This window comes from Ranitomeya imitator, chromosome 6, assembly GCF_032444005.1.
Source record: "Ranitomeya imitator isolate aRanImi1 chromosome 6, aRanImi1.pri, whole genome shotgun sequence".
In the NCBI taxonomy this organism is placed as follows: Eukaryota; Metazoa; Chordata; class Amphibia; order Anura; family Dendrobatidae; genus Ranitomeya; species Ranitomeya imitator.
In genome coordinates, this window is record NC_091287.1 from 558,859,819 (window position 1) to 558,876,563 (window position 16,745).

Sequence of the window (16,745 nt, forward strand, 5' to 3'; positions counted from 1 at the left end):
TACTGCAGACCGACGGTGGTCCCGGAGAAAAGAGAAGATATTGCGCAATGACCTAAACATGACACCAGGTCAGGGAGAGAAAACCTCTTCGGGGAAGGGGAGCGGGGGGACAACGATACCCCAAGCCTCCATATTCATATGTCCCACTAAGGACATTTGCATGTTCTCCCAGTGTCTGTGAATTATTTTTTCCTATAATTTAAAATAAAAAGGGTTCACTGTTAAGCAATTTCCAGGGCTGAATTTTTTGCCTTCAGATTTTAGACAAGATCAGAGACTTCTTCCCAATCTTCAATGGACGATACCAAGGGTGGAAAGACTCGGTCAGACAGAACCTGTCCTGTAACGACTGCTTCAGAAAGGTGAGGACGCCATGGGGTCATTACTGGGGTGATTATCTACTATTGGACACTGTTCTTATATATCAAAGGGGAGATTTATTAATATTGTAGGATACATCATTTTAGGAGATGGTTAATTGTGGAAATCGTGTAAAATCATACTAGTGCATTCTATTCAGTACTAAATAATTCCCTTATGTGGGCTATTGTACATTGGCTCAACTATCAAATAAATTGCAGCAATACATCAGTCACAAAGCTACTCAGTTGAGAACCGTCCACATACAAGAAATGTGGCATCTCACGTAATCTAGCAACCTGACTCCCTTACCCACCCACATCACCATTAGATATTCCCCTCTGACGAGGTGTAGGGATATGGACCAGGGTGATGGAACAGCGGGATGTTCCAATGCCACCCCAGTGCAAACAACCCCCCATATAAATCTGGGTAATAGGGAGGCCCAGAAAAAGAAGAAGAGTTTCCTCCCAGCTAAGAATCCGACATCTGACGCAAGGAAACCTGGTAGTAATATAGGTCGTACCATGAGCAATAAAAATTTAACCAGTAACAATAAGAAAACCTCAGGCTCAATACAGAAGAAAAAAAAAAAAGCCAACAACCCAACTACATACTTGTCCGTGAACTGGGATTTTTTCTGGGTAGGAAACAGAAAACCAAAAGAGGCAAGAGGGGAAGGCAACTCTCCAAAAATTAAATAAGTATACTTAATGATGCCCAAGAAATTCATAACTTAAGTACACATCAGTTGACGAACAGCAAAGTTGCCCTACTACAGAGGATTGAAATTTGCCCCCACTATCACAGCAAAACCTTTTAAACTTGTATGTCAGCATGAAGTAGTATCTACGGAACTTAACGTTGAAGAAATACTTCATAAAAAACAAACAAGTGATATTTAGGAATAATACCCAGGAAACATCTAAATAGGTCCACACCTAACTAGCCAACCCCTCCGCGTTCAATCCGGTACAGGAATACTCCAATGCATTTCAAACTTTTGACACGTTGGTAACAGCGGATATTAGGAAACTATCAGAAAAAAACAAAGGTCCACATAGGTCTCCCATAACTTGAATCGGCAAGAGAATTTTTGAAAAAGCTTCAGACAATGATATTGTTCATCCAGCGGACAAAGGGGGGGGGGGGTTTGCATTGTGGTACTCAATCGCACAATGTACCAAGAAGCTGAAAGACTGAGTGATGGGACAACGTACAAGAAGCTAATAGGAGATCACCTCACATTATGTGAGCAAACTTAGTATTCTTTGCATGAAGGGCAAATCTCTGGGTATCCTGAATAAAAAAAAAAAAAATAAAATAATAATGAATACCAGTTTATATACAAGGAGAACCCCAGCATAGCAGTGTTTTACCATATACCGAAGTTAAAAAAAAAAAAAAAGAGTAAAGCAAAACCACCAGGAAGACCAATTATTTCCGGGATAGATAGCCCCACAGCGAACCTATCCCGGTATGTGGATACTCCTCTACAAAAGTGCATGCCACTTATCCCAGCTTATCTGAAGGACACAGGTCACATCCTACAAGTTCTAAGTACCGTGGATTGGAAACCAAAGTAGCTTCTTGCAACTCTGGACATCAAGTTGCTATATACTGTGATTAACCAGGAAAAAGGATGTCAAGCGGCGGGTATCTTCCTCCAAAAATTATGGATATACCAAGATGATCAGGTTCAGTTCATTCAAGATGGGATTACCTTCATTACAAAACGCAACCATTTCATGTATGAGGATAAGTTCTTCCTACAAACATGGGGAACCGCGATGGGCACGCGGTTTGCGCTCAGTTTTGCTAACATACGTGGCCAAGTGGGAAGAATCCCATATATACAAAAACGGACATCTACATGAAGGCTTAATACTATGGCGAAGATTCATAGATGATGTAATGATTATCTGGGATGGTTCATGGAATGCTTTGGAATTGTTCTTGTATAATCTAAACGACAACGACTTTGGCCTTGAATTTACACCTACCATAAGTTCAAGCAATATCAACTTTCTGGACCTCAATGTGTATATCAAGGAAGGCCAACTACACACCAAGTGTTATCGGAAGGAAGTGGATGCAAACAGGTATATCCATCTAACTAGCTGTCATTTACCTGTTTGGCTTACCAACATCCCTAAGGGCCAGTTTACCAGAGTCTGACGAAATTGTACAAACAAAGGATTACGAGAATGAGTGAACATCTGACAACAATTTGTAGAAAGAGGGTATTCCCTAACTGCACTAGAGATAGCTAGGAATGAAGTGAGGGGTATATCTAGAGATTCATTGATATATGGGACAAAATCCAAAGTGGTAGGGACCACTAATGTTCCAGAACAAATAAAAACCCTACCGATCATAACAGTTTCATGCAGGTTATAGAAAATTTCAAGGCATCATACGCAAACATTGGTTGATCTTGTCAAGAGAAGGTGGTAGGAGAATTTTTACCACCTTACCCCAAGTTTGTCTTCAGGAAGGCCCAAACCTTGGGCAATCTTCTTGCCACAACATAAAAAACTGGCCCTTAGTAAATCTGCATATAACACCAGAATTCCCTCAAATTCAAACATGGGGTTTACACCATGTGGCAAGTGTTTCGGTTGTATCAATACAACTTTCAAAAAAACCTGCCAGGTAGAATTTAAGGATTCTAGCAATATGAAGACAGTATTAAAAATAAAATTTCCTGTTTTTCTACGGGGGTTATCTACACCATCCTATGCCCATGCAAGAAACTATATGTTGGTTGGACCAAGAGGGAACTCAGGATACGGATTAAAGAACATTTGACCAACATTCAAAAGGGATATATGGGACACCCCTTGTCGTGACATTGTGGAGAAACATGGGAGGAATATAAAAGATGTACACTTCTGTGGAATTCAGAATACCCAATCAAATCCAAGGAAAGGGGACTTCCTCAAACAGATGTCCAGAATTGAGTCGCAGTGGATATTTCTGTTGGACAGCCTATCTCCGAAAGGCCTTAACCAGGAGTTAGAACTGTATGCCCTATAAGTGGGGGCTGGGAATCACGATCATATGTAGCTTTAACTGAATATAATATATAATTTTTGGGGGTCAACTAGGACATAAACCATTGGGAGCCATAATCTCGCCCGTTTCAATAGCAATAGGGCTCCTTCTACTCATAGTATTTAAAACCAATCCCCATAAATTTCTTTCCCCCCTTTTTTCTTTTTGTATACGCAGTCTCTCCCCTGATCTTTTTTCCTTCTTTTTTATATACAAGATACATTCTCTCCCCTTATATATTCTTTTCCAAACCCCTCCCCCTTTATTCCTTACCTCCTTCCCCACTCCCCTTTTCTCTCCCACCCCCATTAATGGGGTTTCACATACAATATATTTATTGGGGAGCGAGGTGTAATCTTTAATCTTTGGTTTTAACCTCAGTTTTATGTAGATATAGACGCTGTCTGCTGTTTCCGAATGGACAGTCTCACTAGGAGGTACAAGGGTGGGGTCATGTCCCTATGGCAGGTACCTCCACCGACTCATGATTTTAAATATTTTAGTCCTCAAATATTTAATTTTTTTGTCTGCACACATACAGTTCCTATTTATATATCAATACATTTTTTACCCTTCACAAGTGTACTTGTAGTGGCATGGTAGCCTTATGACTCCAGGCATAAAATAAGGTTGTTTTATGTACAAGCAGGTTCATTTAGTTTTTTAAAATACTAGAGGACTTATGAGCAAAGTAATCCACTCATTAGGAGGGATATATAGTGCTAAACGTATAGGTTTTAATTGATTACTTCTAATAAAGAATTTAATTTTAAATGTACATTCATATTTTAATGTGGGATAGCAGAGGGTCAATAGGATAAGTTCCAACCCTGTACTGTCCTTGATAAAATAAACAAAAACTTGGTCGGTAGTGCAAGGATAGCTGCGGCAATATAGATTCCCTGCAGCATACCCGAACTAGTTATGTGTAGAGGCAGGATGTGGGTGGGCTAGTGGCACAATTGAAGCATATAAAGGGAGGAGATGGGGTGACACATTAACCCTGATGAAGGCAGTTTGCCTTCGAAACGCGTTGGTTTAGTCATTCCTTTTTGGCCCCAACGCCGCTCCGTACCTCTTGTGACGTCACAGTTCAGGCACGTGCTAGCAGGCACCGGCAGCCATCTTTTCCCCGCGGTTACCAGGGACACCTTCGGCCGGGGCTCCCCAGGTATCGCGTCAGCTGCAACACTTTCCTGCTCCCTTCTCCCCGCAACAGCAAGCAGCGGACTCCGGACTGTGATTCTTCTCCTTTTTTCCCCCGCATATTCCTACACCGATTGGATACATCCTTCTGCAGCATTGCGAGCCATCACACCGGGATTACAGGCGCACCACTAGCAGGGTAAGCACTGTCCTGTAACTGAGTGAGTGTATATACACACACACACACCACTGAACTTCTCAGGCATTTTACTAAGGATTTATCTACTCCCTGCTAAGAGTATATACTTAGATTTCCATTCTTCGCACTTGTAGGACTTAGTTAAGGGCTATACGCCTTCCAGCATCACTTAGCATTTAACCCCTAAGCGCAGCATCACCTTTTTGTGGGATAGAAATTGTGTTGTGTCTGGTGAACGCAGTACCCTGTCATTGTAGCAGATTTCAATGCAAGACACCCTACGCAAGAAAACACCACTCATTTCATTTAGGCGTATCCATATAAGTGGCCCATCAATGCCCATAATGCGCTGAATTTGCAGAGTGGGCAAAACAAATTGGATCAGGACCCTCAGTTTACACAGACCATTATGTCCATCGATGCGGCAAACTTTGGGTGGGTCACTTCTATGGATACACCTAAATCAAATGGGATGGTGAACGTTTTCTTGCGTAGGGTGTCTTGGCATTGAAATCTGCTGCAATTACCTTGGTACTGTTAGCCCGAGTGACAGTTGCCCTGAAACGCTCGCAAAATTAGTGCCCAGTCATCCAGGACCCCATTATCAGCTTGGCCAAAACCAGACAGGCATCAGCAGCTTCTGGACGGAAGCTTAATTTAAATTTGACACGACAGGAAAGACAGGCAGGTCGCTCGCCATGTGGCAGATGTTTGCATGGGCTGATTCCCTCAGAACCGGTATGAAACAGCTGAGGGAACCCCCACTTAAGGCAAGGAATCTGGACAGGAATAACGCTGAAATGCCATATGAGACAGTTTGACCTTGGCTCAAGCAGTGTGAGAAGGAGAGGATTAGAGGGAAAGCTGAAATGACATGCTCTGTGAAAACTGACGTAACCGCAGTAATGGAACTTGAGCTGCGAATATGTGAAAGTAAAGTGTTGTGCTTGAAGTTATACTTGGACTGTCTCAGTTATTCCCAAAGGGACTGGAGCAGACCGACTGGAGCCAAGTAGAAGGCCTGCCAGTGCAGATAGTGGAGCAGCAGGTGAGCAGACAAGGGAACATCATTTTTATGTGGAGGGAGGCGAGGGCATGCGAAGCCCGAGTAGCTCCGCCACAACAAAGGCCCTGGCTTACACAAACAACTGCAGCATGTATGGGCCTGTTGTGTGACATCAGTGCTGGCCCGCCTGGGCACATTATATGAAGGAGTTGAGGGCCCAAAAGTGATCAAATAAGAATATTCACCTGGCTGACCACCCAGTTGCCCTTTTGCTGGACCACCCACCTGCTACTTTATGCCCCTTCTCACTCAGTGTGAAGATGGAGGCTGTCTGCTGCCTGTATTAGTACCAGGTACCACAAGTTCAACCATACTGACTGCTGCCTGTGCCTGCATTAAGGTTCAGTTTGTCTTAAAGGGGATATTCTAGTAACACAATAATCCCCTATGCACAACATATGGGATAATTATTAGGGCCAGTTCACATGGTTTGAGGGGTGGAGGCAGAGCTGAAGGAAGGAGTATGGGGCCCTGAGGTTCATGGTATCTGAAAACAAACTCAAAAACAATTCTGGGAAACCTTCGATATGAGATCACCCGACCTGTTCAGTATTGACTATATACTGCAGATTGATGGTGGTCCAGGAGAAAAGAGAAGAGAGTGCGCAATGACCTAAACATGACACCAGGTCAGGGAGAGAAAACCTCTTTGGGGAAGGGGAGCGGGTGGACAACGATACCCCAAGCCTCCATATTCATGTGTCCCACTAATGACATTTGCATGTTCTCCCAGTGTTCGTGAATTATTTTTTCCTATAATGTAAGATAAAAAAAGTTCACTGTTAGGCAATTTGCAGGGCTGAATTTTTAGTCTTGTTCCCTTTTGCCTGTAGATTTTAGACAAGATCAGAGACTTCTTCCCCAATCTTCAATGGACGATATCAAGGGTGGAAAGACTCGGTCAGACAGAACCTGTCCTGTAACGACTGCTTCAGAAAGGTGAGGACTCCGTGTGGTCATTACTGGGGTGATTCTCCACTATTGGACACTGCCGTTTTATATATCAAAGGGGAGATTTATTAATATTGTAGGATGCATCATTTTAGGAGATGGTTAATTGTGGAAATCGTGTAAAATCATACTAGTGCATTCTATTCAGCACTCCCTGATCTAGGTCTGTCCTTCCCTCATTGTAGACATTATCTGATGGTGAAAGGTGCAGTAATGTGTAGATGGAGTCAGGCAGAGTGTTAGGACTGTTTGGTTGTCCTTGATCAACAATTCATCCCCTCATGTGTTGACCAGCTGTTCATTTTTCCTTAACCAGCTAACCTCCCACAATCCCCCTTACCTGATCCTCTCGTCAGCCTTAGGCCGGAGTCACACATGCGAGAAACACGTCCGTGTCTCGCATGTGAGATCCAAGCTCTGGCGCCGGCACTCCAGAGCAGAGCGTACAGCCGCATAGCAACACATGGAGCTGCACGCTCCTCTCCATATTGCCGGCGCCAGAGCTTGGATCTCACATGCGAGACACGGACGTGTTTCTCGCATGTGTGACTCCGGCCTTACAAGTCTAGATGCATCATACGTGGGGCATGTGCGAGGGGCATGCACGTCAATATAGCAAATGATCGATTAAAATATAAAACTTAGTCAATTAGCAGCAAAAAAAAGGGTACCAATTTAGGACCTGTTAAACATTGAATAGAGAGGGGGAATCCAGGACTGACTGAGGAGCACATCAAAAGGGCCATATATGGCTTGGCTTCCCCTACACCTTCCTGGACACTTGTGCAGTAACATGGGGCCATATGTGGCCTGGCTTCCCCCACAACTTCCTGGACACTCGCACAGTCACATGGGGCCATATATGGCCTGGATTCCTCCACAACTTCCTGGACACTCGCACAGTCACATGGGGCCATATATGGCCTGGATTCCTCCACAACTTCCTGGACACTCGCACAGTCACATGGGGCCATATATGGCCTGGATTCCTCCACAACTTCCTGGACACTCGCACAGTCACATGGGGCCATATATGGCCTGGATTCCTCCACACCTTCCTGGATACTCGCAGTCACATGGGGCCATATGTGGCCTGGCTTCCCCCACACCTTCCTGGACACTCACAGTCACATGGGGCCATATATGGCCTGGATTCCTCCACACCTTCCTGGATACTCGCAGTCACATGGGGCCATATGTGGCCTGGCTTCCCCCACACCTTCCTGGACACTCACAGTCACATGGGGCCATATATGGCCTAAATTCCTCCACAACTTCCTGGACACTCGCACAGTCACATGGGGCCATATATGGCCTGGATTCCTCCACAACTTCCTGGACACTCGCACAGTCACATGCTTGTTTTAAATTTAGAGGGTTTCGGGTGCAAAAGCATACATGGCGCGGCCGCTACCGAAAAACCGAGTCACCCTGTATGATATGTGGACCACATATGGTCTGGATTCCCCCACATGTTTCTGGACACTCCTACGCCCACACGTTTATTTATTAAAAATCTTTTGCTAATTACCGTTACACTAATGATGAGTGATGTGAGGATCGTTTTGGAGTGATACATCATAAATCAATCCACGTGGAAGATTAAAGGATCTTGACCACCGATTGACCAAACCGCTGCATGACCAGCTCTATCCTCGCCTACTGTATCCTCACCCATCCCTTGTAGATTGTGAGCCCTCGCAGGCAGGGTCCTCTCTCCTCCTGTACCAGTTGTGACTTGTATTGTTTAAGATTATTGTACTTGTTTTTATTATGTACACCCCTCACATGTAAAGCGCCATGGAATAAATTGTGCTATAATAAATAATAATAATAATAATAATAATAATAATAATAATGCTCTAGTGCAGAAAGTGAAATAATGGAAACCACTAAATAATTCCCTTATGTGGGCGGCCGCTACTGTACATTGGCTCAACTATCAAATAAATTGCAGCAATAACAGTCAAAGCTACTCAGTTGAGAACCGTCCACATACAAGGAATGTGGCATCTCACGTAATCTCCTATTCGTCAGGTCCTATTATAGCGTTGTTATTCACAACCTGATAAATAACCAATATAAACCATGCACTGCAAAATACTCATGCAGCAGAGATGGCCATTGCACCAACAGAGAGGGTATCCAGAGTCCCCCAAATATTCTTCCAACTGGTATCCCCTCATTAAATGCAGCAATTACTGAATACCCAGAATTATGTTATTAACTTGCATTACCGGTCACATAACAGGCCAAGGACACTCATCCGTTTCAAACAGATTTCATGTTATATCATTCAGCTGTATTAAATGATCCCCGTCCACCCTCCACCAATATAAACCCTTTCCGCACCTCACATCGAAAGCCTGCTAGCCTGATTAACATTAGTTGAACTCCATCTCCCTCTTAATTGCACTCTCTGGAATCCACAGTCCGTATGTAACTAGCTTCAATACCAGCACAACTACTCTCTGACCTCAATCTGTTGGCGCTCACTGAAACCGATTCAAGATCTTACATGTTTCCCCATTCCCCGAGACCTGCATACAGACTGTGGTGGAGTCCGCTTACTCCTATCCCCTCAATGCACTTTCCAGGTCACTCATTCCCTTCTTTTGAGGTCCACACTATCAGGCTCTTCCATCCCGTCTCACCTAAGAGTAGTGGTTGTATACTGTGACCCAGGCTAACCAACCCACTTTGATTATTTTTCTACCGCACCTAAGGTCTATCAAATTGCCAACCCTTATCCTGTGAGGGTTAAACATCCCCATAAACTGCCTCACCTCCCCATCTGCATCCCAGCCTCTTTCTCCAATCAATTATCTTGGCCTCAGCTCTCAACCTGTGAAACACAAAGATGGTAACACCCTTGAACTGGTCTTTGTCTCTTTTCAATCTCCCACCTAGATAACTCCCTTCTTCCCCTCTGACCACAACATTTTCCTTCAGGCTCACAAATCCTCGCCCACCTCAGCACTCTCCTGCTTATCGCACGTTCCGAATTCTACAAGCCATTAACCCTCACACCTAGGAGATTGGGGACAGTGAGTGTAGAGAGTCTCTTTAATATCCCGATCTGCCTGTATATCACTACAATGACACTCGAGCACCTTAGACCAAGTAGTGACCCTCAAACTCCAACCAGAGTAAAACAGGCCTGGCTCACACCACAAACTCCATTTCTTCAGCGATGCTCTAGGAATGCCGAACACCTATGGAACAAGACTTGCACACCAGAAAACTTTATTCACTATAAATTTAAGAACTTCTAAATCTACCCTTCACCTCAAACAGACCCAGTTCATTACCATGATCTCACTATCCAACAACCCAAAAAACCTGACACCTTTCACTCATCTCACTCCTAAAGCACAGATCCTTGCACACATGGCTACAGACTAGTCTCCATTGATTCTTGTAGCGCCTTGTCTACTGCCACCTTACAAGTTAGTCCCCATTTACTCTTCTAGATCCATCAGTCTTGACTTCTTCCTTCTACGAAACTGTACTCCGTGATTAATGACCTTTTGACAGCAAAACATAAGCAACTGATCTCTGCAGCTTTTGACCACAATCTCCTACTTTCTATGCTCCATTTAATTGGCATAAAAAGGACATTGACGGCTTCTTCAGAGTATTGTTTGCTGGCTCAACTTCTCTCACTATTTGGGTTCCCTCAGGGTTGAAATGGTTGCTAATGTTGTAGGAAAACCTGAAAACCGTTCTTCCACATGCTGCATCAAGAATACAAAAAGTGGAGCCACCATATGAATCCAAATTCAAGATTGGGGCTAATGTGATGATTAAAACTTTTCAGGAAGAATGAACCTTGGGAAAGTAATTGGGAAGGTCCCTTTGAGATCAAAACCATTGGACAAGTAGTACACTCACTCCTGACCCTCCCGAAGATACTAACAGAAGGTCAACTATAAATACAGAATTAAATTCAACTCAAGCTAATTCTGTTACCAATTCTTCCTCCACACCCTTGTCTAATTATAATAGGTTTGAGATTTTAGAAGCCAATCAGGGGGGCGATGAAAGTGCCCATAACTAATCGGGATCAAGCATCTACCGTAACTATTCAGAAAAAAAAAAAAGCAAAAACAAAAAACACACCCACAAACACGCAACAAACAATCAAGCCTTTTCAGTTAGGTCCCAAAAAAGTCAAAAAAAACAACAACTTCTAAAACAGAAAAATACTAAAAAAAAATAAATAATAATTCAGGCATCTTTAATCTTAGCAAACAAGCTTGATGAAAATGAATCATTACTCAAGGGCTTGAAATATGCTCCTTCTAGCAAAATGGATACATTTCAAGCGTTTATAGGAATAAAATTATTCATGAAAAAAATTGTCTATCAAAAGACATTTAATGAAAACAAATGTTACTACAGAGCAAACCAATAATCCCACTGATCCTTATGTACACACTTCAGTAAGAAATAAGTCCTATTTCCATCCCCGTAAATAATATTCAGAGCCCATGGAGACCTTTCAAAAAAACGTTACTGATGAAAAAAAAAAAAAAAAAAAAAAAATCAGTGACAAAAGATGCTCTAAATTCAGTTATAACCTTACGGCCAAAGAAAGACAAGCAATCATTTGCTTACAAAATAAAAATGTAGTAATACGCCCTGCAGATAAAGGCGGTGGCATAGTGATCTTAAATCAAGAGGACTATCAAACAGAAGCCCTATGTCTTTTAAGTGATTCACGTACTTATAAAATACTTAGAGCGGACCCTACCGAGAAATATGTCGGATATGAATTTGATATTAATAATCCCTTTCCGAGGCTAGCTACCTTCTACCACCTTCCAAAAATCCACAAAAATGCAACAAATCCTCCAGGGCGTCCCATTGTATCAGGTATACAATGTTTAACTGCCACGATGTCACACTATGTGGATCAACACTTACAGCAAATTGTGCCCTTTCTTCCTACTCATATTAAGGACAGCACCCACATACTGACTATATTGAAGGACATAGAATGGAAAGATCACTACATAATGGGCACCTTGGACATCACATCACTTTATACGGTGATTGAAAACCAAAAAGGATGTGAAGCTGCCACCCATTTCTTGGAGAAAGTGTCATTAATACTGGGGGAACAAATTCAATTCCTTAAGGACTGTATGTTTTTTATTCTCACACATAATTATTTTAAGTATCAGGAGCACTACTACATCCAGCAATGGGGTACAGCAATGGGGACCAGGTTCACGCCATGTTTCGCAAATCTATATGTGGGTCTCTGGGAGGAGACATTTATCCATCCTCAAGATGTCTTGTGCGCGGACCTGGTCCTCTAGCGCCGCTATATTGATGATATTTTATTCATTTGGTCAGGCGGCCCTCAATCACTTGAACTATTTTGAACTAATATTAATAAAAATTATTTTTATTTAAATTTTAATGCCACTATCAGCATTCAAAGTATTAACTTTTTAGACTTAACCATTTTTATTGAGGATTCCTGCTTACACACTTGCACTTATAATAAGCCCACTGACGTCAACAGCTTAATCCACACCAATAGCTGCCATTTACCGACATGGCTGACAAATGTACCTAGAAGTCAATTTATGAGGTTACATAGAAATTGCTCCAAACCTCAACATTTTGAGAAAGAAGCAAACGAACGGACAGCTAAATTTCTGGAAAAAGGCTATGACCCCAAGTTACTAGAAGCCTCCAAACATCAGTTTTCGGCTATACCCCGCACCGACTTATTAAAAATAAAATCCCAAAATGATAGCAGTGATCAAGTGGGGTTTGTCCCCATCATGACAATTCAACTCAAATTCTTTTCCCCTCAGAAAAATAGTGAGAAAACATTGGAGCATTCTTAATGATAAGATTTTAGGGAAACACATTCCCCCTCATCCCCGCTTTATTTATAAGAAAGCCCGCAATTTGGGAAATTTGATTGCACCTACTTCACAACATGATTTTCCTAACAAAAAAATTATTCGATAAAATGATTTTTGGATTTTTTCCCATGTCGGAAATGTGCTATGTGTAGAAACACGCAAAGTAAAAAACAGCACACTGACTAGAAACGGAATAAATTATGACATCAAACATCATATTACGTGCACCACAGAAGGGTCATACACGCCATTAAGTGTCCTTGCGACAAATTGTATATAGGCAGGATGAAGCGCCCACTTAAAACAAGGATCAGTGAACAAATGCGCAATATTAAACACAAGTTCACAGGACATCCACTGTCCAAACACTTTGTGGAAGAGCATAACTGATGTCAATTTTATGGAAATAGCATTGGAACAAATAAAAATGCCTTGGAGAAAAGGTCTTATGTCTAGAGCAGAAAGTAAATGGATTTTTACATTGGATAGCCTTATTCCAAAGGGATTAAATAGCGAGTTTGAACTTTTCGGCTTTATGTAGGATTAACAGATCGGACTCCTTCCCTTATATAACGGTATTTGTAGGCATTAAGGACCAACCCTGAAGGAAAGCGCATCTTTCCGAAACGCGTTGGAAGATTGGTCCTTTCTGCTCTCCGTACTCCTACATTGTCAGAACTTTGAATAATCCCGCTGTCTCACGTGACCAGTGACATCACGGCAGGTCCTGCTTCACCACTACACACCTGCAAGGAAGCACTTACTACAGCAGACATCGGTAACTCTACAAGCAACACTGGACTCCGGATAACGACACCAGCAGGAGCTACAAGAAAGGAGCATCTCTCCCTCACCCAGAATCACCGCTCTGTATAAGGTAACACACGGCATATCTGCTACGGATTTCCGACCTGGCTTAATCCTAGTGCAGTACGTCGAACGCCTTGTTCCTTTCAGTGAAGCCTTGCCACCGGCCAGGGCCGCTTCCCCCTTTTTTGTTTTTTTGATTTTGGCATTTTTAGTTTTTTGTTTTTGGTTTTCTACCACACGCCATCATCCCTCACCCTTTTTTTCTATGAGGTGGAAATAACTTTTTAAAAAAACATTTGGCGAACTGTTCCATCTTCATTTTAATGACCTCTCAATGATTATTGGCTTCTGAGCATCATCGTTACAGCTAAAGGTGGTGCGCACTATCGTTTAGTGTTCATTGTTAACTTAGGCTCAACTAACTTTGTGTCCTTTATATTAGTCTGGGTTGCACGTGACTCATTTTGCTGCTAATTCGTCTGACGTACTGTATTATGTAATTTCAAACATAGGCTTGTTTGGCCAGAGGTGATTGTGGGAATAGTGCAATTTTTTTACACCTGTAGTTTTACATTCATTGAGTGCTTGTGCATGTATTTGTGTTTAAGGATTGTGTCTTTCTATTAAACATAAGATATATTCCTCCCTTTTTTTGATTAAATCTCGCTGTGCGCGAATTTATTTTTCTTATATACATTTCCTTTGACAAAACAGTGGTTGTCGTCTAAATTCGCAGCAATACGAGATTTTATAATACCCAGTGCCGCTGTATACTTTTATAAAGTTATGATTCTTGTACAATGGAGATTTTTTTAACCACGTAAAATGCCCATAGACAACAAAGTGTGTCGATCAATGCAAATTGTATATTGCAAAATAATGATCCTGCATTTCTTTGAGGAAGAAATGGATTCAAATACGAGCTGGAATACAAGACACCACGTCCTTTATGGAAGAGATTCAACATCAATTCTTCAGGAGAAGAGGATATTTCCCAAGAAAAGCTACTATCTGATGGGAATCACATTTCTGCTACTTAGTACCATTTCAACTGATCTACGCAGAAGACATTTTACATCATGGAACAAATACTAGTGAAGCGAATTAACCTTTCAAAAGAACTCTACATTCACGGAAACCAAGGGGATCTAGTCTAAAAAAAAAACCTAATAGATGACATGCAGGACAATTCAGTAGATATTACTGGAAACATTTGCATGGGTTATGGTGTAAAGTTTGTATTGATGTTCTCTTAATCCATGACACTGACATAATATTACATGCTACCACAGGACCCAAGACTAGGTTTACAGTTACAAGGAGATTATGTACACAATAATAAGACCGGCACATGGGCATGTAATCCTACCGATGTGATACTGGAATAGAGCGATAAGAGGTGAAGAAAAAGCTGTGTGGTCAGATGAGATGACAAATGATATGATCACAAAAGGGAAAGTTGGAAGATCCAAAACATTTGGTTAGACAACTATGAATATTTTGAATCCTTCATTACAGAAGGAGATGAAGATTGGGTAAAAACCAAGGAACTTCCTGAGAACTAGTACAAATACAGGCATCTGTAGTTATTACAGTCACTAGGATATAGCATTCCAGGAGTATTCAGCACTGAACATGAGCTCCTGAACCTTCATCACTTTATACCTTGCAATGAGGAAACTTTAGGACACAAACTTGAAAAACCCATGTCTGTGGATTACAGAAGTGAGCTGGACTGATCCAGACTAAAGATCATTATGAAAAAGGAAGAAAAATAAGTTTTAAAAGGACAAAACAAGAATCTCCTGGAGGAAAGACCGTAGACACGAGACAGCACCAGGTCTGACATCCTCCGCCTCACCACACTCAGTCTTTATAGAACATAAAGCTATCAGAAATAAGGATTAGAATTATAGAAATTGAACATTTACATTTGGAACAAAAGAAGCAGAACAAAAGGAAAGGCTGATGGAGCCCGGCCTACAAGCTAGCAGGGGTTCAGGGATCCTGGAGATAACGAGGACGGGGACGGCCGGGAACCGAGAGCCAGGCCGTGATTTTTTCTGGATGATGTGGGTCAGGATTCTGCCCTAGCTGCTCTTTGCATGTGGGGGGCTCCACCTCAGCGCTGCCTGTACCCCAGGAAGTCGTGCCTGTGAAAATGCCAACACCTCCGCTCTGGGTGCCTGGATCTGCTCTCTGATTGGCTCATTAATGGTGGGGGCTCAGCGGGGTGCTTCCGTTACTGGTGATTCCCGTTGAGGCAGGCGCTACGCTCAGATCTGAAGAAGGGACCAAGAGGCTGAAGCAGCTGCTGAGTTTTGCCATTGGTGGTTTATTGGGCGACATGTTTGTTCATCTCCTGCCAGAGGCCTGGGCATACACGGCAGCGCCACCACAGGCAACACTCAGTCCCTCCAGCAGCAGCATCTCCTCGGCCTGTGGGTGGTGATCAGATTCTTCACTTTCCTCATTTTGGAGAAAACTAATTTACAGATGAAAAAAAAAAAGAACAGATGACGACCGGAGCAGATTGTGTGCGGAAACTCGCCCAAGACAGCCTGATGAATAGGAAACATGCGGGAGCAAAAAGGGGAATGCAGTGCAACTGAGAGCCAAGAGTGACAGTATTAAGGTCAGTGGCTACCTCAACCTGCTGGCCAACACCATCGATAACTTCTCCCACGGCATGACGGTGGCCGGCAGCTTTCTGGTCAGTAGGAAGGTGGGAATTCTGACAACGGTGGCCATTCTGTTACACGAGATTTCCCTTGAGGTTGGGGATTTCACTATTCTCCTCCGTGCCGGGTTTGAACTCTGGAGCGCAGCGAAGATGCAGCTGATTACTGCGATGGGAGGGATCCTGGGAGCCGGATTCTCTGTCTGCGCTCAGTCACCCAAGGTAGCCGGTGAAGCCATGGCCTGGATTTTACCATTCACATAGGGCGGGTTCCTGTACATCACGCTGGTTAATGTTCTGCCAGACCTGTTGGATCAGGGAGTTCCTCGAGCTTTTCTCTTCCAAGTCCTCCTGATTAGCTGTGTGATCGCTGTGATGACCGTTCTGTCCTTAACGGTTGATTGACCTCAGCGTTGTGTCATCCGAAAGTCGACCTGCACTGCCAGACATGGGATATCCGCATATGAAACGCCCCTGCCGGCATAGACACGTGTGATCATTCATGGCGTCCTCCCCTAGACATGGCACAATCAGCCTGGAGGAGAGCGTGCAGAGTTTCCCAACATTCTTTATTCGTGGCCTTGGCCT

General features: G+C 42.9%; 1 long non-coding RNA gene and 1 pseudogene across 1 annotated transcript in view; both read left to right on the top strand.

Moving 5' to 3' along the window:
- The first annotated feature begins 259 nt into the window (after window positions 1-259).
- LOC138643174 (uncharacterized) overlaps window positions 260-16,745 on the top strand; it is a 106,882-nt gene continuing 90,396 nt past the window's right edge. The window contains exon 1 of the long non-coding RNA XR_011314142.1: window positions 260-362. This is a non-coding gene — a long non-coding RNA (uncharacterized lncRNA). The remainder of the gene's footprint in view (window positions 363-16,745) is intronic.
- On the top strand, window positions 1,539-16,562 carry LOC138642297 (zinc transporter ZIP13-like; annotated as a pseudogene).